This window comes from Coturnix japonica, chromosome 1, assembly GCF_001577835.2.
Source record: "Coturnix japonica isolate 7356 chromosome 1, Coturnix japonica 2.1, whole genome shotgun sequence".
Lineage (NCBI taxonomy): Eukaryota > Metazoa > Chordata > Aves > Galliformes > Phasianidae > Coturnix > Coturnix japonica.
Genome location: NC_029516.1, coordinates 129,455,425 through 129,480,210, shown reverse-complemented (window position 1 = coordinate 129,480,210; position 24,786 = coordinate 129,455,425). Strand labels below are relative to the sequence as shown.

Below are 24,786 nucleotides of genomic sequence, written 5' to 3'. Positions count from 1 at the left end.
TGAAGCAGAAATTATAAGACTGTTGTCTTATATGGAGTGAATGCAGGCTTGTTTTACAGGGATTTGTCTCATACTCCTACAGCTCCTTGCTTTAATAACTGCAGATCCTGTCATGCCCCATGTCAGTCATCTTCATTAACAACCACCTCTATTCCTCACTTTATTTCTTGCCACCTGTTCCAGATTCAGTCTATTCTATGACTGACTAGAGCTATGAATGGTCCGCCCAGACTTTCTGGCTATACAGCCACTACACAGAAAGCATAATAGCTGGGTCTCTTGGTGAAAGTATCTGTCAGGTTGCTACCCTTTACACAGCCATTATGATTTCTATAAAACATATGAGAACTCTACATTCTCGAGTTGGTGCTACTGCCCTTTGCTGAAGTCTCCAGAAGAAGGCTAACAAGCCAATCCCATCATTTTTTTGTTCCTTAGAAGCCAGGATTTCAGTCAAGTGTTGGACACTTCAGCCCTGCTGCTCTGGAAATATCCTCGCTCAGTGGATGAGAATGGGTGGATCCATGCATATAATATTTAGGGTGAATGTGAAGGATTATGGCTTGGAGTCTTGCATTAAAATGTATATTTCATCATGTGTAGATAGATAACAAATGTTTATTATTACTAGTAGTTGTAAATCCTGAAAGAGAAGTATGCTCAGCCCTGGGTGTGGTTGTGAAATGCCTTCTTGTCAGTATAAGTTGGCAATGTTGTAGCAGGTCAAAAACTTGTGAATAACAAAGATTCTGTCACTCTATTGCTCTCTGAACCATAGAATCTGCAGTTATTCAGAAATGATACAAGACACCTTTTAGCTTCATAGGTAAAATAAACAACTGCATATTGATAATCAACCACTGTACCGATGCAGTTACTCCAACTCCTTCAGTGTTAAGCCTTAAGCATCTGCATCTGCCTTGACTGTTGTCATGTTAGAGAAAATACAAAGTTTTCACTTACCTGGGATACATTTTTTCCCCCTCCACCATCTCTTTGCCAGACATTGAAATAAAAGTAACTGTCAATGCTTGACACAAAGAAGCAGAAGATAAAAAAGACAATTTAAATGGAAAGTGGAACTCTTAAATCACTTTCAAAGGTACTCAAATTTCCTTTCTGAAATTATTTCAAGCCGTATGAGAAAAAGACTGGAAACCTAGTAGGGCTGATTGTATGTGCTGGCATTATATGATTTAAGAATATTTCTGAGTTTTACAATGAAATTGTAAATGTAAATGTATTGTCCCAGTCAATGTCTGTGCAAGCATCTCTGTTCTGTCGAAGCAATATGTAATTCATCATTTTTACCTTCCAATTTAATAGTATTTTAATCTATGTTTATATAAATATGTGAATGTTTATATATACGTATAAGTAGGAGCTTTTAAAGACTTCTGTCTATCTTATGGTTAAATCATTCGGAACTGTATTGTATACTACACAAAATTGTACTGTAATACATTAAAAGATTAAGAAAATAATATTGTAGTGGGAAAAGAGAAAGCATTTAAAATAGATTTTCTTGAAAAGCATTTGAAGCCGTGATCAGAGAACCAAGACATTTATTTGCCTTTCGATTTATCACATAATATTAACAAACTGGATCTTATTTCTGCACTCACGAAGTCATAGCCATTTGCCTAAGTGAAATATGAGATCTGAATATGGTAAGTAAGTCAGAAGATGATATTATGTACCGAGTGATACAAAATGATAATATGAGGTACAATGAAACAATGAGTTGGGGTCTGTACCTTTTTCAGCGTAAAGGTTCCCTTTCCAACTATATTTAGCATTTCAGCTACGGGTCCAGCCTTGTCTTTTATTCCTTTTCACAGACCTACTTATCTAACAATGGGTTCCATGAAATCTGGAGAGTTCAACCACATGTAAAGAACACCGTGACCAGGACCTATATATAAAATGTAGGTGTAAAAAATGATCTTTAAAGCTAGCCCTAAAAATGATGAGAGACCTCTTGGGAAATATATGCAGTGAATCACCATGTAACATAATGAAGAACAGAGAGAAGTGAAAAGAGATGAATCCTGTTCATAATTCATAAATCAATTAAAAGACCTTACAACTGCAGTGGTGTTTCAGGCAGAAATGTTGAGCATCATCATCTAACCAGTAGATATTAGTCAAGATCAGACTATAGACTGAGTTATCAGGCAGCAACAACACCATCAAATGCAGAAACAATTTTAAACTTTACTTGTTTCTTCTATTCGTGAAATGAAACTGGTAGTCTTAGCTAAAGTCATTTTGTTTCACAGACAGGTATGTCTGTAAGCATGAGATCAGACACTGGTATCTAAGTTTTAGTGTGCACCCAGGAAAGCACTGAGAAATTTGAGATGTGTGAGTTATTGTGCAGTGTAGCTACACTGGCTACTTTTAGACAATTTCCAGCTGCAATTTGTAAATAACATTTTGCTTTCATTTCTTGCACAAGGTGGTGGTGAGTAATAAGACATCTAAAAAGAAATAGTGAAGTAGTTCCTTCTTTCTTTCCCTCCTTCATTTTTTCCCCGCATCTTAAAGTGGCATAGAAAAGCTTCTCCCTGTATTGGTGAAGAAACAGAGGAATAAAGAGATAAAGTTGCTTATCCTTGGTTGCACAGCAATTAAACATCAAGAGCAAGAAACAGGAATCTACAGGGCTGATTATAATATTGCATTCTCCTTCTTGTAATACTGAGGTCTTGGAAAAACTTCTGCTGTCTGTCCAAGAGAACTCTATTTCAGCAGAAACAAGACTGAATTTTTCAGCAAACCAGCTAACATCTGGAAGGTTTTTTAACCACTGTGGAGTAGAATTGGAATGAACACTCTGGGCAGTCTGCCATAGTCTCTGAATGCTGTGGTTCTCTCTGGATGTCTGACTGGGGAGGAAAGGATAGTTCTCATCTCTCTCCCCTCTCTGACTTCTGTTCTGTTGTTCCTGGCCTGGAAGATATTTGTCCATTATTTTGATTGTTTCCTGTGGGGGAATTATTCAGAAAGGTATTTCACAACTAGCTTTAGCCAATTCATGTAGCTCCTAAAACAGCCCCTTATGCAGAAGTCAGTCTGAGAGATATTTGGTCTGCTGAGCGCATAGGTTTGTACAGAGACTACTATGTATTTTCTTTTTCTTTTGCTGACAACTGGGCAATAACTCATATTTCTTTTCCTGTAAGATAGGGCCTGTGGATCAGATTCCTGTTGTGACAGACGTTGTGCCATGATGTGAGAAAGGTGGAATCTCTGCTCAAAGAGATTATTTTTCTGCCCAAATTTTGCCACATTTAAACTAATAGAGCAGCATTTGGTTAATGACATTTAACAGACCCTGTAAAGAGTAAGGCAGGACCACCCTTCCATCGGTGCTGTTCTTCTGCATGGACATGAAAAAACCATTTATGCCCTTCTGCTCCAATACTGCTACAGAGCTCATTAAATCTCCTTCTTGCAAGGAAGGCCTGAGGGTTATTAATTACTCTGTTTTTCCATGTATAAAATGGGCAGAAAGCTACTAATCTGTTGACAAGTCTGCAGGAAGCTGTCCAACTGTGAAATGATACTGAAAATTTCATTTTCCTCAGAGATATTGTCATCTCATTTATTTTTTTTATTTTTTATTATTTTTTTTAAAAAAATTATTTCTAAATATGTTAGGAAGGCACTTCTCATTACCATGGAGACTAATATTTTATTGCAAAGATTGTAATTGCAAGCAAGTTTCAAGGTTGCAAGCACATTTTCCAGAAATCAGGTCAATTGATGAAGTACCTGCACTCACTGTCGACTGCTGCAGTGCACATCACTTTTATTCTGAGTCTTATTTACATTCCAAGCCCCAGGGCTCAGCTGCCAGCAAATCAGTTGTGGAATTGTTGGGCTGTGATAGATTCTGCAACAGGATAATAAAGGGAAAATAACTTCACTGAAGGGTAAACTTGCTTGCATCTACCCCAGGGTACGGCAGAATAGCAACATGTATGCAAGCGGTGACAGCAGAAGAGTTGATGCCCCATAGGATCATATGTTGGCTTACCCATAGCAGGTTGTTCTTGTAACCGCAGCAAAAGATAGATGGCTCAGTGCATTGCAAATCAAGATCTGCCTAATAATAAGCATCGCTTGTAATCATTCAGTTAGATTAACTGCAGAAAAAAGAGAGAAAAAAAATGTTACCTCCATTCTTTCATACTTTTTTTTTTTCAAAACATCGAAGATAGCTTAATTAATGTTAAAAAAATGACGAAAAGACAAAAAGAAGAAAAAGAAAGAAGTGCAGTTTGCAGGCTATAAGTAAAAATATGAAAAAATGTACTCTAATCCCACTCCCTGAGGCAAATATAAAGGGAGATTTTCAGCAAGTTTGTCCCTTTGAACCTGCTGTAGAAGCCTTCAGGCACACTACATAGACATAGGAGATTTCTTGACTGCATCTTGGAGAACCTTTCTACTCATTTCTTTTGTATTTACTCTCTTCCAAGCAAGTAAAAAATGTGAAGGAAATTTCTCACAGATATAGTGGCATCCATGCTTTATTGTAGTCCAGGCATTAGTTGTTTCAATTTAATAGAGATGTATGTAGCTTTAAAGAACCTTTGACAATCAGTGTGCATTTTAAGCATATACGTGCTTTTTCTTTATCTTCTGAGGTCTCATTTCTGAGAGGTGCCAAGTGCTTTATTGTCTGTTGACTGCATCAGTAACAATCATATACAAGAAAACCAACATTTCAGTAAGAAAGATCAGCACTGTAGCCTTCACTAGTATCTACAGACATTCACGTTATCTCCTAAAGTGTTTCCCTCCCCCTCCCAGAAGCAGTGAGTTTTGAATCCATTTTCCAAGGTATCAGCTGTCTGTATGAAAGTTTGCTGCATTTCACAGGATCAAGCCTAGGTAATGCCATGTCCCTTGGCTTGAATGCAAACTGTCTGGTGTGTCAAAAGGATGCAATCCTAGACTTCTTGGCTAAATTATCGCTTGGTATAACACAATAGAGAGATGTCAAAAAATATGGCTGTGTAGCATTAACAAACAACCACTTCTGAGGGAGCAAATTAGCCTGAAAGGAGTTCCGAAGGCTATCGTGATGCTCAATAACAATGGAAATAAATTCAGAGAAAGCGCTTGGTTGATGAAAGCCTGCTAAACCTGTTTGAGATACACAAAAATAGTTAACATAGTAGTTCAGCTTTATGGCTCTCCTTAAATTCTGGATTTAGTGAGAACTGATATTAGAACTCCAAATTCTGCATATAAATTTTTAAAATGTGTCAATAGTAAAATATATGTATGTATTTTATTAGCATATCACATCTGAAATACTGGGCAGTAGTCAACAAATAATGTACTAAAAAGCAAATAAGAGTGACATGCCCTCTATTTAGCAGAATGGAAAGGGAAAAACTAGAAGAATTAAAAACTAAGACCCAAGGCAATAATTAAAAAAGGCAATAATTCTAATATGAATTGTTCTATAACATGAATTTTTAAATATTTGCTTTAGTGTAGTTATTGCTCCATAAACACTTAGCAAAAGATTAATAACTCTCAACTGCAATAATAACTTTTGTGGGTTTTTTTGGTGCGTCTCACTTATGCTCATGCCATTGCTTTTACAATTCCTTTATGAACCATAATTTTGTGTTCAGGTTCACCAAATCTTGTTCTGGAATGTTGTATCGTAATCAGCATCAAATCCTTTAAGTATTAAGCTAAAATCTGTTCATACAAGGTAAAAATAGTTTAAAGTATTTATCCATCTTGGATATTAAAACAAGAAACATTGAGAAAAAAAGCAAAATCTGAAATCATCTTTAGGAGGCTGCATGACACAATTCTCCTGGTTGATAGACAGAAAATGATAGATAGAAAATGATAGCTAAGACTGTATAGATCAACACATATTGATACTGTTATACTAGTGTTTTCCCATGCTGCTATATACTCAATAATGTTGAAAAAGGGATTTTCTTTTCTTGGGCAATGAACCTGGTAATATTTGCATGAGTTAACCTTGCACAGCATTACATCAACAAAAAAAGATAAGCAATAAACTCTCCAGTCTCAGCTTGATTTTTATCAGTACGGCATTACTCCTTGGAAATTATGATCTTGGTTGTATAATGAGAAATGAAAAAAGAAGCATGTAGGAAAGGTTTTCATAATGCCTAACTTTCCTTTTGCTCTATATTCCCCTGTACAGCATCCCTGGCTACAAGTAGAGGCCAGTGGAACTACATTTATTAGGCTTCTAGAATTAAGTACCGGTTAGTCATTCTAGGCTCTCCCCCAGGTTCTCACTGTCACACAAGTTTTGATTCAAGGAAAATCTAGAGCTTCCAAACTGCCTGTGTCTTTAGGTGTGAACACCAGCTTCATCTTTGTTGAAGATTCTCAGGTTGTGGAAGCAGAAGACCTTGCTTTCGTATGTTAAAAACTGTAGTGGATCATATATTACGGCCTTCCCCCCCACCCCTCAATTTCTTTTTGTTCCTAATCAATCTAAAGTGTAATTTCTGTTAATTGACTCAGTATTATTTTATAATGTGTGTTGCTAGCAATTAAGTCATAAGTTAGCAAGAAAAGTAGAAAAGTACTCTCCTATGGGGCCCCTGAGGACCACTTAAGCTGATGATGGTATGTACTCACTGGAGAAAGACTATCAAGGTCAATTGGAATACTTGAGCAAATCCTTATCACTATGAATGGGGATGGGTAAGGAATCTGTGCTTAGATTTGGGAGATTTAAGCAGTATTTAAATATACTATTTAAATGCAGATTTACCATCTTTCTTTTATCCCTTAAAGTTAATTACCTCTCTGATGTGAGTATGCCATAGAGGAGGGTGAGAATTACCATTTTTTTCATAAGCTCATGGCTATAAGGTTTATATGAAAACACCTCTTGGATTTTATGCTTAGGGACTACAGGAAAGATAAAACAACTGACGATGAAAACAATGTTCCAGTTTCTGAACCCAGCTTGCTATTTTCTGCATCAGGTTTATTGTTCTGACTAAGCCCCATATTACTCAAGCAAAATCAGTAAAGATTATACACATAAAAAAAAAGCCCCCAAAACAAACCACTGGAAAATAATCAGAATTCATTGCTATAAAGATATATTAATGCATGACATGAACAGGGTAATCCTTACCTGTACCTCTTCCACAAAGCTGAAAAGAAGGGGAGAGGGTGAAGCTTATCAGAGTGGAACAGTACTCCAGGTGTGTAATTCACAGCAAGCAGCTCAGAGTGCTAAATAGGAAAAGCAGGTGGCAGCAGATGAAGTTTAAATATGTATGTGCCTGTGTATAGATATATTTATACAAACACTTGCACACAGATGCATACACATGTTTGTGTGTATGTATGTTTATATATCTCTGTACTTAAATTAAGGAGTGAGGGACTGTAATGACTGCTCAAAATATGATCTCTGGAAATATCTTGAAGAGGAATAAAAGCAGTGTTTTAACTACCTCCTGATAAGTAAATTCTGTTTAAGCACTGGCCTTATTGTTTCTTTCTGCTGTGTTCATATCATGTACTACAGCTTTTGTGGCTTTGATTTTTAGACATCGGAGATTTTAAGCTTCTTTTTCATTGCTGGAGTGTAAGTTCTGTGCATCTTTCAGAACTCAGTGACCACGACAACACTGACTGTGATTTAGGTAGGACAGGATTTGATACAGGTGATTTATTCATTATTGCCAGACCCAGCTGAAGATCTTCTGCAGTAGAAACAGTGTTTTTTGGTGGATAGTGGCTGTCAGATGGTTAAAATCAGTTTTGCAGTAAACGTAGTCTTAAGTCTGCATCCATTTTTGTCCTGTCTTGATAAGCTTTCAGTTCAGTTTAAATCTTGAAGGGCTGTGGGGAAACCATGTAGAAGTATATGAAAAACCAGGAGTTCTGAAGTAAATTTGAGTAAGGCATCATGAGTTGGCTTCTCTCTTTCTCCATTCCCAGCCTCCCTATACTCATATGAATATATATACGTTTGATGTATACAAAGCATGCTATAAAATAAAAGTCAAAGTTGAAGCAAATCCTGCTCCATCTGTATACAGATGAATGTATACATTCCTATGGGATTTCAGTAGGTCCACGTTTTCAGACAGCTTGATAAACTAAACACAAAGCGATGTAATGTTTAACTGTGAATATATGTCACAGATATTGACATAATTTAACAGTGATTCTAATTTTGACAAATGCATTTAACTATAATACATATGCAAAGTATTTTTGTGGCTTCTCCCAGAAGGCAGCCCAGTAATTCGTAGGGATAAACAAGATGTTCGGCCACCCACTAGGTGGTGGCAGGGAGCACAGTTAGGTAAAATTGTATTTACAGCTGCATTCATACTATCTTTTGTGTTGAAGTGCCTGACGTGTCCTTCACACTGAAATGTGTTGCTTTTCATCAGTTCTCTTCAGTAATGCTGCATGAAAGCCATCACAGATACACCATCAAACCCATCTGCAATGAGCCCAGACTCTTTGCTAGAAGATACCATGCATGGAGCATCTGGAACACCAGATTCTTCATTTGCTGTCATAAGGGTGGTTTTATTACCAAGCAAGTAACAAGCAATCTGTGGCTGACTTCTGAAGATGTAATGAGGAACAATAAAGCACCTTTACCATCCACATAGGCTGTTGCTAAAACAAGACAGCTTCCACAAGATGGGTTTTGATATTCTGTATGAGCTCAGTATACATCTACTGCAAAAGTCTCATCTGTGTATCCTGGTAAAGGCTTTCATTATCTTTTTGTGGTTATGGCTACAGAAGTGTTATGGGGTTGTACCAGTTTAACAGCAGAATTCTATTTGCTCGTGTAAGTAGAACAGGGACTCCTCCATCATAGTGCGAGGATCATAAATAGTAAAACTGCACATAAAAACTGCCCAGGAGGCAGGGTATCTCCTATTGCATTTGATGCAACCACTAAGAGAGGCTGAATGCAGGCAATGTCAGTTTCATTTCTATAAAGAACAATACAAACGTTCACGAAAGTTTTGTTTGATGCAGTCTGCAGGTAGAATAAAACACATGGTGTACCACACTTTGTCTTCTATATGAATGTTCAGATACATTTATGTTGCTGACTCTCAAGCATACAGCGTGATACTAAGCAAGTCATACTGCTGAATGTTTTTAAGCTTATAGAGGAGATTAAGCTGCAAGTTTGTGGTTGCCCTCCTTAAAGTTTGGTCTTGATTTAGAGCTAAAACAAAACTCCTAAAAAGGCTAGGAATTTTCTCTTTGCTGTGTGAACACTGCTGGGGCTTAGCATTTCCAAGAGCTGTTTGTTTCCAAGACCACATCTAAATACATCTACGTGGTGTGCTGAGGGAAACCAGTGACTTTAGGGCAAATGTTCGAACCCGAGCTTGTTAGTCATGCAAACTGATCTGTCAGTATGAGCTCAGATGTACATGCCCTTCAGATCATTCAGAAGGCTAAATTTTTTCAAACATTCACTTGATAAGCATACCTGAGCAGAGCAGAGCATATCTGTCCCCAAAAGGGCCACATGGAACTAGGAATCTATTACATGTACAGAATACATACGACGCTCAGAAGTGTTTTTCTTACACGGCATTACAGACATAACAGTTGGTTTGTTTAACCACTACACAAACTCTTCGTCTAACAGACAACTGTCTGATATTGCTTTCATTCTTGCTCTCAAGTTCAAGATACAGACTCTAGGCAGACTGTGTAGAGAGAGTACCTCTTTTAGTGTGCAAAGATTGCACTCCCTTCGGAAGGTCCTTCTTAAAAATGTTCTCCTCATAATTTACTATTTCTCATGGCAATCAGTGTCATTCTGGAAATAGTGGTAGATATATACTGGTAGAACTGCGAAATCTTGTAGTGCACAAAGCGTCCTGTTCATTCCTTTTCCTCTCTGACAGAATTACTCCTGAAGATATGGAGTAGAGTTTTGAATGACATTTTTATCACCCCTTCCAGGAAGACCATCAGATAACAGACAGCAGTAAATTTCCTTCACTTGAAATGGGGTTCAATCAAACCGAATGTACACAGCTCTTTATTTACAACTCAACTACTCATTTCAGGTTTCTCTACAAGCAAGGGGGAGAAAAATAGACATGTCTAGATCCCAAATTATAGGACTTATTTTAGAGGCTCATATTAATAGCTGCTGAATCCTGACCTGACATTGTCTGTTGTCTCCTTAGATGCTAGGAATTACATATCAGTTCTTGGGAATGCAATTCTCTTAGGCAAAAAGAGTTCCAGGAGCCAGCCTCCAGCACAGACTTCTCAGTGTAGTGGAGTAACTTAGTATTAATAGTCAAAATCTTAAATACATGGTACAAGAAGCACGTAAAGATTAATGCAATACAGATAGTGCACTAAGAATTTATATCTTCATGAGGTGCCTTATCTGTAATTATGACAATAACAATGGAGAAAAGAAGTGAAAAGGAGAGAAAAAATGTTAGTATTCAAAATGTATATTTATTCAGCATATTATTATTAGTTCACCAACCTACTGAAGAAGAACTCTTAGTTAATTTTCTGAAGCTTAAAGATAAAAATTTTACAGAAGGTTTTGGAAGAGTTGGGCTGGAAAACAGATCATTGAACACCGATTCAGTAACAGTGAAGTAATGCTGTAGAGCATTATTCTTCTTTTAATATTTTAACTGATAAAAAATCAGTTTAATATACAATATTACATTATATTACTCTATGTAAGGTAGACATGTGAATCTACTGATAATATAAAACCATCTCACTCTTACATGAGGCTAGAGTTATGTTTATAGATGAGTTTTCTTCTCTTTTTTTGCTCATAAAGAGGCCTCAACACATTGAGCACATGAACGTTCTTACCACCAGTGTTTTCTGGTCATCTGATTTCCTTTATGTGACTTTTACCCACATATTATTAAAATACTACTTGTATTTTTTAACATGTAGTATTTAGGGTATTAGGCTTTGACGCATGTATTACAATTTATTGGTGAGTTTACAGAAGCCTCCAAAGGTACTTTGTACCTGCCCTCTGAAGTGCTTCTGGATCACAGTAGAGACCCAGAGCCCTGAGAACCATTGAGAGTGACTGAACAGGGAAAATGATTCAAAAGATCCCCACGTCTAAATGAGATTCACAGTTCAATCTCATCTTTCATTTTAGAACCAGTTGCATACAAGATCTTGGACGTTTACTTTCACATGAAGACTGAACCTCTAATTTCAGCAATCTTATCCTTCCACTCCAGCAATGTTCCAAGATCCATTGGTTTCAGCAGGAGCTTTTCAGCCATCTTTGAATTGAGGTTTGAATCAGATCTTCAGTGAATATGAATCAAATACAGATGAAAACTGTTTCTTAGGACATTTTCTGTCATGATTTTCCATTTACCATTACATTTCACGATGACGGCCTCTTCAGCTTTCCTCTCAGCAATTACTTTAGATCAGCTGAAAAATGTTTCTGTTGTTAGTTAAAACACATTTAAGACATCTTTCTGCAATCTAGACTGCTGTTCCCAGCTGCAAAGTATGAATTATGCATGCTTCTTGTCTGCTTAGAATATGAAAAAAAGCTCCCTACTATAGTCTTGTATTAATGATTCTAATGTTATGCTAAATGTTCACAGTTTATTATTCCAATAAATATGGCAGTTTAGCGATATTTACACATTCATAATGGGTTGTTAATAATGATACAATATGCTCCTATTCGACATTAATAAAGTCAATTTGAAAGTAATTTACTAAGCAGCAGAGAGATGCTCTAGTGTGTCGTTTTGCAAAGAGTCTTCGTATCAAAGAGGAGTCAGGAAGAGAAGATTGCTCACTGCTCTGGGGTCATGTACTGTTCAGTAATTCTCAGTCCCCTCCTTTTCATGTTTACAGATTTTGATAACTGCTGCCACTCATCAATTTATTGCTTGCATCAAATTAATGCTTAGCTGTGTTTATTGCCTGTAATGTTTAGTTTAATTTTTATTCAAAAGGCACACAATTGAGGAGTTACATATGAATGGTGCATCCTTTCAAAACTTAGTTAGTAATGAAATGCTTGCATTCCAAACTTATGGCATTGTTTGGGTTTAACTTTTAAAATACCCAGCACCTAAGTGGAAGGTGGAAAAGTAAGAGCAAAGACAGGAAGATTAGTAAAACTATATGTTAAATGATACATAATTACATAATAAATAAACATTTAATACAAAATAAAAATTGTTAAGTTCAGAATGAATGCATATAAAATAAGAATAATTACTTTGCAGATCGAAGTATAATACAGGAGGTTATTTTACTCACGACGAAAATAGCAACAACACACTTACTGGTCTAGTATCAGCAGTATGCAAGATCAATTTACAGTGGAAAGAATAATTTATGGCAGAAAGGTAATGGAAAATTGGATATACTGCAACATGTTTGGCCAAGGGAAGTTTATATTGGACTGACTGGATTCATTTTTTGGGTAAAAGGTTTTATAAAGCAGAGATCTATGAAATATCTAATTTATTTGGTTATGGATGGTGGGATTAATCCAACCAAAAGCATTTTTCTGCTCTAGAAACACCTATTTCTGAAACAGTCACCCCGGGCTCTCTTTTTAGCAGTGCCAAAAAATAGTTAATTTTAGGATATGATTCATCCTATCCTAAAGTTGATGTCTAAAATGGATCAGATGAATCACACCTATAAGTGCTTATTTCTCTCCATGGACTGCAAAGTTAGCCAGGGGTGAGTGGCTCAGCTTTAAATGACCACTGAAAAGATGCTGAAGTAAAATGGGAGTAATTTGACTGAGACAGACTAATTTTCAAATAAGGTATGTGAAATGATGCCCATAGGATGCTTACTGATCAGAGAGATGTGCAAATTTTCAGGTAGCTAGGGAACAGTTTAAAGTGAAGGGGGCAATGGACAATGTTAAAGAAAAAGAAATAGATTGAAAGTGACTACTAAAAACATTCTTCATGGATTAGTCTTGAAGTGGATTTTAGTGTTTTCTTTAGCAACTTCAGCAAGAGAAGTAGGACTGAAGTAATAATATCCAGTGTAGAGCCAGGCAGAAGAGAATTTGGATGTTGTATGGTAAAAATTAGATAATCTTAAGGAAAGAATAATGGGAATGAAATGAAACAACAAAGTATAAATACGGCACTGAGGTAAGAACCTCAGTTTTCAAAGAACATAAATGTTCACGTTAATAGAAACATTACAAAAAACCACAACAAACATGTTCAATTACCTGCTGGCCTGAAAAGCAAAAAATCCTTTCAGTTTTCAACTGAAAAAGATTTATGTGCCTAAAGTTAGTGTCTGTACATAAAAGTAATGCTACTGTGGTTGAACTGAGCACTTAAGAACTCATCCACTACCTGGGTGTCTTTGTACGGCCTCAGTAGTGCCTGGGCTAGAGTTACAGTCTGAGTTAACTAAAGACTGCAGTCCTTTTAAATATTTTCTGGTTGTACCTAACATTTTAGCAATCAGTATTACTGTATTTAAAATCATCAGATAGAGGCAGCATAGAAAGACCTTATTTGTGTACAGTGACATGGCTGCCTGTGTGCCTGAGGGATACATATCCCAACCAGAGTAGAAATTAATCATCTGGGTATCAGAAAGACACTCCATTTTTCATGAGCAACAGAGAATGCAGGACTCAATGAGGCCAAACGTGTATGCTAGGAGTCCATCAAGAGTCTCAACTCTGGTCTTTGATGAAGAAATAGGGGACCTAGGTTTGGCTTTAAGTTTTGTTGCTATTTTTGTAATCATGATTGCTTCACTCATGGAAGTCCTGAGAGGATCCCAGTTGACTGTGATTCCTACTGGGTTGCATTGCCACTTGGTCACTCCTTTCTTCTTGCTTGAAAAGTGGCCCACCTGTCATAAGAAGAGAGGAGTTGAAGATCCCTTCTGCTAATAGGCAGTTTCAAATCTGTAGGTTGTGGGAAGAATGAAATTCAGGTTTCTTGTTCATCTAAACGTGGAAGTAACTAAACTATTCCTGAAGCTGGATAACTTCTCTAATGGCCATCTTTTCAAACTGACAAATCAATTACAGTCACCTGTTGAAATGCAGACTGTACAATACAGAAGTTGCTCTCTGAATAGTTGTCTAGAAACCGTCTTTAGAAACCTGAAGGATATGGTCCGCTATGTTTCATAGCAAGACAGATTCTTAAAAACAGCCAAATTAATCTCTTTCTGGGAAAGCTTATTTCTCCCCACTGGACATAACCGGACAATGTCACTAAGATGCAGATATAATAGATAAGATATTCCATGTATGTAACCTAGGTACTTCGATGCAAGTGTTCTTTGCCTCTGAACCCACTTCAGATCAGAAGTTCCTGCATCCGGAACATAAGCTCTGCAAAATTTCCCAACCCTAGCTTGCCTTTCCTCATTGCGCAACTCAAACATTGCTCCACTCAGTGAATAAGTATTTGCAATGCTCCTATAATCCACATTCATTTTCCATTCATAGCATATGGACCGCAGCATTTTGGAATTCACTTGTAAATTTTGTGGTTAGGTGATGGAGTGTTGAATACTGCAGTGCTTAAAATAAATGAGCTCTCAGGATGTCCCAACACTTCTGAATTGCAGGAGTCCAATAACCAGAAGCTCAGTCCTGGTGTGAGTTCAGCTAACAGCAAATGGTGAACACTCTGCAATGCTCAGACATGGCATCCTACTCTGTATGGTGCACAGAGGAAAAAGTGCAGACATCTGAATCTCAGCTCCTCTGTAAAACTCTTCTTCCTGGTATCAGAGGAGGTGAATCCTATTTTACTTCAGAGAGTGTTGACATGAAGCATCAGATTCAAACTGATAAGCATTCTGTGCCCCAGGAGTTAATTGGGAGGAAGCTAACCTTTTCTTTTTCCATATCAGGCTCTGTTTTTTTAAGCAGAACATTTTAGTACCCTATTCTTTTTCATAACCTTTTCAGTGTCAGAACTAGTTTTTTTTAGTCACTCACCTGCAGGCAATGATTTTGTTGTATGATGATTTATGAGTGTGAACAAAGAATGACTTTCTTCATAAGACTTGCATTACAGAGAATTGCAAAGGCTGAATGTAACCCAAGAAGTGAGCTTACAGATGATGGTGGCTCTGGTGTTTGAAATAAAACAAAACCAAACAATACTTCAACGGATTTAAAAGCAAATGAAACAAAACCAGCATGGGAAGGATGATCATTTATGTGGTTTCCTGACTGGTGATTCATGCTCATCTCTGTTGGGTACATATACTGAAGATGAATTTAGAATACCCCAAGCTATTTTCCTGCTTTTTCTCACTTTTCATCTGTATCACCAAACATCCCTACTGTGTGTTTTGGTTGTGAGGAGGAGGGGATTCTGTAGCTCTGTGTGAATGCCTTGGATGGCGGCCAGCTATCATTCTGAAAATCTGATCAGATTATATTTAATGACAATTTATTGTTCCTTTTAGCTTCACTTAATTCCTGACACTGTTGCACCAGTTTTCAGAGATGCTACCCACCCTTTGTGTTATGTTACAATACATGTCCAGTTAAATTCCTTCTGTTTCTTTTTTCCTCCATTGTCATTCGCCATTTTCTTTCCTTTTTAAAACTCATCAGCTTCTCATCAAGGCTTAGGTAGAATTTTTGACATGCTTTGTTTCTCCTATCAGGCCTTTTGCAAAACAAGCTAGTCCCAGGGATTCTGAAAAATTGGAGCTCTTTCCAGGAAAACAGACTAAAGCACTGGAGAAGTCCAGTGGAAATTCATTTTTCATTTTACAGCTGCCACACTGACCACAATTGCTTTGCTGTCATCTTTTCTGTGGTAGTTGCTATAAATTGCTCTAAGCTATAGGCCTCAAGTTGGAAGAGGGAGCTGGACTTTCAGAAGAAGGTGAAGGCAAGAGCAGCCTTCATCTGCATGGGAAGCCAGGCTGTTCCTGGCTGTGGGCAGCAGATGCTCATCAATTAACTACCAAAATGGTGTTTGTGGAAACCATACATGTGTTACTTGGCACCAGAGTATCAGGGAAGCCAGTAGGTTGCCCACTTTTTTGCTCAACACAGTGACATGTAACGTGGTAGAAGGTGGTACTGTGCTATCCCAAAGTCCAGGGGAGAATAAATATCTAAGAATGACTTCTCAGATCTGCCAATTGTGCATCGTGTGTGAATCCAAATGGAAATTATTCCAAGCTGGTGTGGTCCATGTATGGTGAAAGGTAAGAAGTATTAAAGTATTGGTATAAATATTAGCGATACCATCTGTCCATCAGTACAGAAGAGTGCCTTACTCTGACAGGAATTTAATGAGTTAGTTTCTTTTTGCCCTTTCCTAGGCTGATTGTACAACTTCTCACTCTTAACCACACTTGACAATCACAACCACATTTTATCCGAGTAGCTGTGAAATCTCTCTGGCTCTGTTCTTTTATTCACGCATGGTGAGTCAGAATAGAAAGCTGTAACTTGTTTAAGATCTTCTTCTATCAAAATGCTTTTAAAGTGTACTTAGAAGAAAAAGGTTCCATTTGCCTTCACTTTTTAAATACTGTTATTATGGCTGAAACTGGAATAAAAACAAATCTGTTGGGTTGTAATATTTGAAATGTTAATAAAAGCTAGAAAATGCAGAACCAGAATTTTATGCCCAGAGTGAGCGCAGCAGTGGCTAATCTCGCAGCCACTGGGAATAGCAGCTCTGGGAATTTACCTCATCTCCTGGAGTAACAGTTTTCAATGAATGAATTAAATTCAATCAAATTTGAGATCTCCAGCTTGCTTTGTTCACATCAAAGAGGGCCCTCTGAATTCAAAGTGAACTTACTGGGAATTATTCATCCATGTTCCTCCTTCTGTTTCTGTAACTTAAATGTCTATAGCCTTGTCAGGGCATTGGACAATTTCTTTTTACTCCGTAGTCAGCTTGGATTTCAATCAAAGTACTTTTCCTTGATTTTTGTATCATTGTCTCTGTAACATTTGATCAGTGGTAGCAATTATAAGAGCAGTGATGTCAAAACAAATATCATCTTAAGAAAGCCAATGTGCTTGCCTGAAAAATCACAACCATCCTGAAGCTGCAGTAGGAGGTTCCCTCTAAAACATTCCTCACATTTCTTTCAAGCACGTATGATTGTCCAAGCAATCTGTCACTAGTGTGAAAATAACTGAATCCTTCCTTGGAATTGCTTTAGTAACTATTTTGTGTTTCTGGTCTGATGAAATGAGAAAAACAGAGAAACAGCCTTTTTTCTTTACTTCATACCTAACTGTGGTGCTGAGAGGGCACAACAGCAGAGGGTAAGTAATCTAGGAGGTCTCCAATACTGAGTACAAGTAGAGACTGGGAACTGAATGGCTGGAGAACTGCTCAGCAGAAAAGGACCTAAGGGTACTGGTTGACAGCAACCCAACATAGGCCAGTAGCATGTCCTGGCAGCCAAAGACCCAGTTGAATTTTGGATTGCAATAAATAAAGCATAGCCACACAAACAAAAGAGGTGATTCTTCTACTTTATTTAGCACTGGTGTGGCTTCACCTTGAATACTGTGTGCAGTTCAAACATAGGAACAGTCTTCTTAGAGAGGTAGTTCATACCCCATGCCTGTCAGTGTCTGAACAGTGCCCTCAGTAATAAGGTGGTTTGAAATGTGGCTTAAATGTCAGCCTCCAAGTCCCATGGTCTGCAGCACAAAGTCTACCTTGAGGCCAGTAGTATACGACCACCAATACCAGTGCCAATACTTTTTGACATCTTCATTGATGGTCTGAGTAGAGGGACAGACAGAAGCCTAGACAAATTTGCAGATGATAGAAAAACTGGAGGATTTGTTGTTGGACTTGACAGCTGTATTAACATTTAGAGGGATCTTGATAGACTGAGGGAATAGTTGAGAGACCAGTACGTAAGAGATCCTTCCCTTCTTTTCAGTAGGAGTGAGTCTGGAGCATTTACATGAAAGGGAGTAGCTAAGAGACCAGAAGATGCACAGCCTTGTGAGAGAAAGCTGAGGTGAGTTCTCATCAATGTATGTAAGTTCCTGAAGGGAGAATGTGAAGAGAAAGCCAGGCTTGTTTTAGTGGTGCCCAGTGACAATGCAGAGATAAAGTACATGAATTAAAATAGAGACATTTCCATTTAAACATAAGAAAACACAGGAGTAGCTTGCCCAGAAAGGCTGTGGAGTCTCAACTCTTGTAGATGTTCAAAATCTGACTGACATGGCGCTGAGCAACCTGTCCTAATTGACTCTGCTCTTTGGGGCACTGGATTAGACAGTCTCCAGAGGCTCCTTCCAACCTCAAACATTCTGTTGTTCTGTGAGCAAGAAGAATAAAAATTGTCATACGCTTACAGTTCCTTTTGGTCCTGTTCAAAAGAAAGATGAGAGAACAGAAAAATAAGGTGATGGTTTATCTTGACTGAAAGGTGGTGGAAGTGCTGCAGGCTGTAGACCTTCTACAGTCTGCCATGTACCATGGCTTCTTATTCCACCAGTGCCATCTACTGTATATGAACTAGAAACAAACACCCCAGGAAAAATGATAATTTGCAGAAGAATGGCTTTTTGCATATTTACTAAATCATTGTATTCTGACTGGAGGAATTGCAAAGAACAGATGCTAACTGATACAGAAGCACACACCCTACTGAGAGAATAATGTGGCAGTCCTTGCTCTACTTGTGAAAATATATTTAAATTTAAAATGGCCTTGCGTTGCTTCATTTCTGTGTTATAACCAACATTCATTTAACTGAATGGTCCAATAGAAAAATTGGCATTAGTTTTAACCTAAATTTCCTGAGGGCTTCAGAACAATAAACACTTTGGATGCACCTATTGGCATTTACTGCACAACAGGGATACGTTCCTCCCATTCTTCTACACTGAGGAGGAAGAATATTATCACCTACATATCTCATTGTTACTTCCACTACAATTGCTCTCATGTGGTACAGCTCAGAAATGAAGCATTTTTCATTAATGTAATTTACCGTGGAAACTCACACTTCTGCTTTGTCTATTCGTAGTACATGGGACTTTATTCTCAGATATCACTAGGTTTTCTGGCACTACGTTCTTCTCTCATGCTCTTGGCTGCATGTATAGATAAAGCAATAGCACTTGTGTGTGCAAATTTTCATTTTGTATAGATACATATGTGTGCTCAAACACAAACACATTCATATACATGCATATACAAGTATATAGAGGTATATGGACAGGGACAGCTTGTGCTAAATTTATCCTAAACCACAGGACCTCTCTAGAACTTATTTGCCTCACTGTCCCCTCTTCCTTGTATGGGAAACTCATAGGGACCCTGAAGCCACCTGCTATGCCATGCAGAGCTTTCTATTTGCAGCCTGGCATAAATCTGCTGAAGACTGCAGGGAGAGGGTAATGCTTAGGTGAACTATATTTTTGCAGAGAATTGGTATTTATGTTTGATTGAAGGTATTTGTGAAACAGTTATTCTTTCTGAATTATTAAATTATTTGGTCCTGATGTTTTCCAAGTGCTACTTCTATGTTTCTTATTCTAAAACCGTATTTCACTAAGGCATTAAATAAAATTTATTTTGACTAGTAGTAATAACCTTGCAAATATTCTGAAGAATAAAAGGAAATAAAACACTTTGTTTGAAAGTTGATAGATATTGATATTTACCTTGGGTGCTTTTTTCACTTGCTCTGACTCATCTCAGCTAACGATAGGATGAGATATAATGGCCTTAAGTTGCACCAGGGAAGGTTCAGGTTGGACATTAGGAAAAATTTCTTCTCAGAAAGAGTAGTCTGACAGTGGAAGATGTTGCCCAGGGAGGTGGTGGAGTTGCCATTCATAGTTATTCTATGATTCTATGACTTCAGTGAGGGAAATTATAATGTAATGCTTTGTATGGGCATTAAAATACTTCATGTTTCTTTTTTTTAAAGTGCACACTCATTTGCCAAACTCTATTCTTGGATTTTTTTAATTTTTTTTTTCATTATTTTTTAAGTATAAGAAGAATAGGCCTTATTTCCGAGTTTGACCTGGATAAGGCCTTTTAAATATCAACCTAACCTGATTTAAACTCAGATTTAACTGTGTTGTGGTTTGCACATAGGGTAGCTTACATGATTTAATCCCATCAGATTTCATCAATTGCATTTTGTCAAGACCTTATGCCAATTTTTTTCTCTATCTACACTAGGGAAAAAGATTAAATTTAGTCAGTTTCCCAGATAATGGTTCTTGGGCTACTTGTTCACAAGACACAGAAAGTCAGTGATGCAGCTGGGAATTTAAACATGGAGCTCAATGCAGTGCTTTAATGGCAACTCCATCCTTTCAGAATATCAGTAGATATCAGATGTTAACTCTCTTCCAAGTAAAACAGTTATAAGAGACCATCAGTAATATATTTCACCAGCCAATGGATAGCAGACAGTCTCTGAGTGAATTTTTACATTTGTCTTTGCTGGTTGCAGATAAAGTTGTCCAATGTATAGATGGACAACTGAAAAATGAGGTTGCACCCTTCACCCCTTCCACAGGAAGCACATCCATCTCTAAAAGACCCACTGACTATCTCTGTAAAACTTCCCCCATCTTTCCTACATTTACAGTATTGTAAATTTCATCCACATCTACAGCACTTTACTATCACCAGTAAAAGAAGCATTTATGAGAATTATGACAAAATGACAATTTATGACATTAAAATAGGTCTTAAAAATGTTACCCATCTATAATCTGATGTAGGAGCCTCTTTGAAATGTAGTTCAGAAGGATGAATATTGCATGTATCTCTGTGACTGGCTGACACTGAAACAAAGAATTTACAACTTCAAATGAAGGTCTGCTTAAGTACTCCATTACTGACTGTTTATATTGATCAGGAAGCATGCTTATCCTAAAACTTCTAAAATACTTAATGGACAATTGAATGTAACATTATTTGTTTCAACATTTTAGTCAATTGAATTGCAAATGTCAGGTCTATTTAGGACCATGCAAGGAATGTTCTCTCCACACTCAATAAAATTCTACACAAGTCAGGAACCTCACTGTGTATCACAGGTTCAGCCTTCCTCATGACACAGACACCTTGCCAGTACAAGCTTGCCCAACTAGCTTAAAATAAATAGGTTGCTCTGAAATTAATGCGTCCTGTTTATTTTCATGGGAACTTCATCAGATACATAGAGCACATAACACTATTGTACAGAGACAGCTCTCAAATACAAAACACTATTTTTCAATATAAGTCACCACCACTAGCCAAGTCATGTGGATTACCTTATAAAGACGCTTTTTGTTTTGAAGAGTGACAGCTGTGCATGGCTGTCCAGAATGGGGGTTGTCTTTTGTGTCATTGTTTCCAGTGCTGAAATGCACCACCCACTGTCTCATTGTGCTCACATCAACTGGTTGGTCTCCATAATGTTCAGCAAGTGTTGAATATCAGTGGGTGAAATGTTCTCTACAAGGAGGAATTTAGTGACACACCTTTGCTTCATACACACTTCCACAACTGTCAGACTACCCCTCAGTCACCATCTAGTCATATGAGCAACAAAATGTAACAGAATATTGGTGGGAAGGTTCAGTCTTTACTGCCGTATCACCAACATCTGCCTCTGATGCTGTGGGTCAAAATAATAAAACAGGAGGCATTACTTTTAGAGCAGCCCTAGTGTGTCCATTTACTAGCCTTTCCATTTTATGATCTTGGAGAGGGGGAGTTGTATTTAGTTTCAGTTGGTGGAATGGTCTCTCACAAAAAGTCACAATGCTTTTTTTTTTTGTTTTTTGGATTCTTCTTTCCTTAACATCTCGCTATGCATTAATTTTGCTGCATTTTAGGATTCCTGTGCTGCCTTCTCTGCCCATTAATGGCCTTTGTGGTGTTTATTCACAAATCTTGTAGGTGAGAATTTTTGCTATATAAACTGTAGCAAAGGAATGTTTTCCTGCTCTTTCCCTTTGATTCCTGTAAGACTTAATTGCCCTCACAATGGCTGGAGCCTACTCTCACCTTTATTCCATAGCATGTGTAAGATAAAATATTTCATTCATAGCTGATATCCTGATGCATTTGGCCTCATAAAAGAAAAATAACACCACAGTTAAAACGAAATATGGAAAGAGGAGGAATTTAAGTTTTCAGATCCAATCAATTAAGGCACATTTTTTCATGTAGGTGTAAGATGATGAAAAAATTCATTTTCACAAATGTCTTTTTAAAATTCTTTTTATGACCTACATATTATGCATTCTCTTTTAATAAAATTGTATCATAAATGCTCGGCTTTACACCATTTCACGCTTTTTCCCATTACCTATACAAAACAGGACATGTTTTCTGGAAACAGAAGAAAATGGTTTCCCAGTACTGCTCCCATGATTATTCCTGTTTTCAAGTCAATTTCTTAAAGACACTTTAATCTATTCTGATATAACCCTCATCTGGCTGATAATGAATGAATGCATAAAGTACAGCTATTGATCCAAAGGATCATAAGCAAATCTAAATAGCAAGTTTATTCACGTGTCTTGTCAGAAAGGAAATGATGGAATACTGTTGACACAGTAGATGATGGTGAAGAGTTTAGTGTCTGTGAGGCCTCTCTTCTACACATGTATCCTGACAGAAGTTTGAGGATCTAAATCATTGTTGTAGCATGGATCTAAATATTGTGTAGAATTATCAAAGAATCTATGTTAGTTTATGTAGTAGGTAAGCAAAACATCAGGATGAGAGATAAACTGAGGGCAGCAGGGGATTCCATTGCCTCTTCTTCAGGCAAGAGAAGTTGAAACATAGATGTCATGCACACTGATTTTTTTGAGAAATCCATTAATAATGAAGCGTTGCAGTACCATTCCACCACCCTACAGATAACAAAGATCATAACAGTTATGTAAAGAAAAGATCAAATGGCTCTTCTTGGTTCTCTATTGAAATCTTCCTTTAAGTGATCATGTCCTGCCTGGTGCAAGCCATTACTCAAGTGTTTTGCTTAGACCTTGGTCCCTTCTAAAACTTTGCTGACCTTTCAAATGGCCTGTACCAAGCTGTAGTTTTAAGCATAAAACAACAACAATAACACCAAAAACAACCCAAACATATATAAACTGATTCATGATAGGCCAGGCTGGATGAGGCTTTGAGCAACCTGATCTAGGGGGAGGTGTCCCTGCCTATAGCAGGAGGGTTGGATCTAGATGATCTTAAAGGTCCCTTCCAACCCAAACCATTCCATGATTCTATGATTCTACAATAATTAGTAGTATGCTATCAATATTCATTACAGATATGGCATTAAAGAGGTAAAAAAAAAAAGAAACTACTTACACTTGTTTATCAGACTTTGCAGAAGCACATAAGTTGGAGTCTACTTTTAATTTTCATGCCTTGTACACATCTCTGTAACTGCATGGACATTTTAGCCTGAAGGGTAGCTTCAGGGCTGATCCTCTCATCCTTATTTATGGCATAGTGTGTGGGCCCTTTGTCCAGATCTATTTTACATCAGTGATGCTGCCTGTAGGAACAAAGGCTATTATCTCAGTGAGCACTCTTGGAAGGCAGCGTACTGTCAGCCAATACAGAACAGCTTGTAAATATATTCAGAGAATTATTAGCAATTGTGTGAGATGTTTGCCATGCATTTAGTTAATAGCTGCTGTTTTTATTGATCTTCATAACTTTTTTTGTCTAGGTCTGCATGACATCAACTGAACATAACAACATCTAGATTGGTTACAGAGATTGACGCCTTGATTTTCAAGGGGATATGGTTTCACCTCTCTAGAGAAAGGGGCTCATGATCTCATCCGTTTCAGGCTATCAGGCTATTTCTGTGTGTATGACTTTCAGGAGCTCCACATCAGCCTTTTTCTGATGTAACTGGAGTGTGACACAAATACATTTTCTGGGCTGAGATTTCTTACTAACAGTTTTTACAAAGTACCGCCTCTGTAGTATAACTGCTCTCTGAAGCATCAAACTGGAAACAACAGCTCTCAGCTTAATTGTTCTTTGTTAACAGCTCAGTGTATTTGGCTAAAAACAGCGTGGCTATCATTAAATTCATGAATTCTCTACAAAATCTACAAACAACGCAGGATTATTTTCAACAGTGATCCACATTTTCAAGAGTCAGCATGACAGCAGCTGAGGAAGCAATGAATGCAATTCTCCAAGGGTCATTCCCCTGACTGAAAACAGTCTTTTAGTTACACTGCCAAACTCTTTTTTCTGTAGCTTTTTCTGTATTGGAGCCATTACCTGTTAGTATTTTGTGGGTTGTGATCCCTTCACCTTTGCAAAGAGGTAGGCTGATTTTAAGAAAATAGTAGCTGTCTATAAGGTTTTTGGTCCTTCTCCTGTATTTTTTTTTTTAAGCATTTTAACCATTCAAAGGTTTTTTGGGGAGGTCTATCAAGACGCTGTATGAAGTGGGAATGATAGCACCATATAACCAATAAGTATGCCTCACAAGCACCAAAATCAGTCAGAGTAGCTTATTTGAAAGTCTATTCAGAAGAGAAAAAGAAGGAAGCAAGGAAGAAAGGAAAAGGTTGTGATATACACTGTTCTTTCTGCCTGAGGTTTCCATTTCTAATGCAAGTAGTCTTAAGACAGAGTAGGGACACTGGAGCACTTTTAGGAAGAGCCCCAGCCATTTGTCAGCTCTAGTGATGTTTTTATAAGGGGAGATAGGGTTGGGTCCAGGTTAGTATTATGTGAATATGAG

General features: G+C 37.5%; 1 long non-coding RNA gene across 2 annotated transcripts; it reads right to left on the bottom strand.

Moving 5' to 3' along the window:
* Positions 1–1,548: 1,548 nt before the first annotated feature.
* On the bottom strand, positions 1,549–23,532 carry LOC107307975. 2 transcript variants are annotated; one of them, XR_001552582.2, is made up of 6 exons: positions 23,382–23,532; positions 20,766–20,848; positions 7,169–7,269; positions 4,046–4,154; positions 3,781–3,901; positions 1,549–2,570 (listed from the first exon to the last, which is right to left on the bottom strand). It is a non-coding gene; the product is annotated as an uncharacterized LOC107307975 (long non-coding RNA). The 2 variants fall into 2 exon arrangements; XR_001552583.2 differs by lacking the exon at positions 20,766–20,848.
* Between the last annotated feature and the right edge of the window lie 1,254 nt (positions 23,533–24,786).